A 1,016-nucleotide genomic window follows, 5' to 3' on the forward strand; every position below is an offset into this window, starting at 1 on the left:
TCACCTGTGGAGCGACTTTGGGGTTAGATGATCCTTCCAGAGCATACACACCGACCTCTATAGCCCTTCATTGCAAGAAAAACTTAGCGGTTAAGCGTGATGTTGGTACCAAATTACTTGATAAACGGTTCTTCCTTTCACATTGAGTGGACCCGAGAGACCCTTCATGTATTGTAGTAGAAACCTTGTGAAGTTTTTTTTTTCTTTTTAGTTTTTTAATTAATAAACGACTAGAATATTTTTAATTTAAATTTAATTTTTTACCATAAACTAAATCTGTCATAACATGAAAATGCATGTTATAAAAGTTTTGATGGATTAATTTGTGAAATTTTGCGTGAAACAGCCTGAAATATAATAAGTTAACTACTAGTTGTGAATCATTTACATTATGTCGATTTTTTTTTATATTCTTTTTTTTTCTCTTCTGAAAATTATTTCTATATAGAACTTGGAGTATTATAATTTCTCTAGTTAAGATTCTATAGGAAGGAAAGAAATTTATGAGGCGACAATGGAATTGATTTATTTATTTCTAAGAAAGATATGTCATATCAAAGAAATCTAGAGCGTCATAAAAGTGAGGAATGGATATGATTGTTGGCTAGGAAATCCGGGAGAGACGTACGAAGCTGCCTCGGGCTATGGAAACATACAGCCCGGAAGAGGAATGGCATTGGCGGGGGAAATATGGCGGGAAATAACCAATCCCAGGGTTTTTGCTCCGGATCTTGGGTGAACCGCTTTCTCATACCGCACAGTCGACAAACACAACTGTCGTATAAAATATATTTATATTAGAGATCTTTAACGGCGTCTTACGATGGGCTACTTCCAGTGCGGGTATTTATATCAATCCTTACGGTTTATTTATTCAAGTGGGTTATGAGTTTTTATGAAGTATCTCCTGTGATTTATATTTTGTTTCAACCCATCCACGTTTTCTTAAACGTAATCTATAAAAATTAAATATTTAATCATGCTGTATAATATTGCTCCTGGGTCACTTAAATATA

The sequence above is a fragment of the Halyomorpha halys genome, unplaced genomic scaffold, assembly GCF_000696795.3.
Source record: "Halyomorpha halys isolate HHAL.00 unplaced genomic scaffold, Hhal_1.1 Scaffold998.1, whole genome shotgun sequence".
NCBI classification, from domain to species: Eukaryota; Metazoa; Arthropoda; class Insecta; order Hemiptera; family Pentatomidae; genus Halyomorpha; species Halyomorpha halys.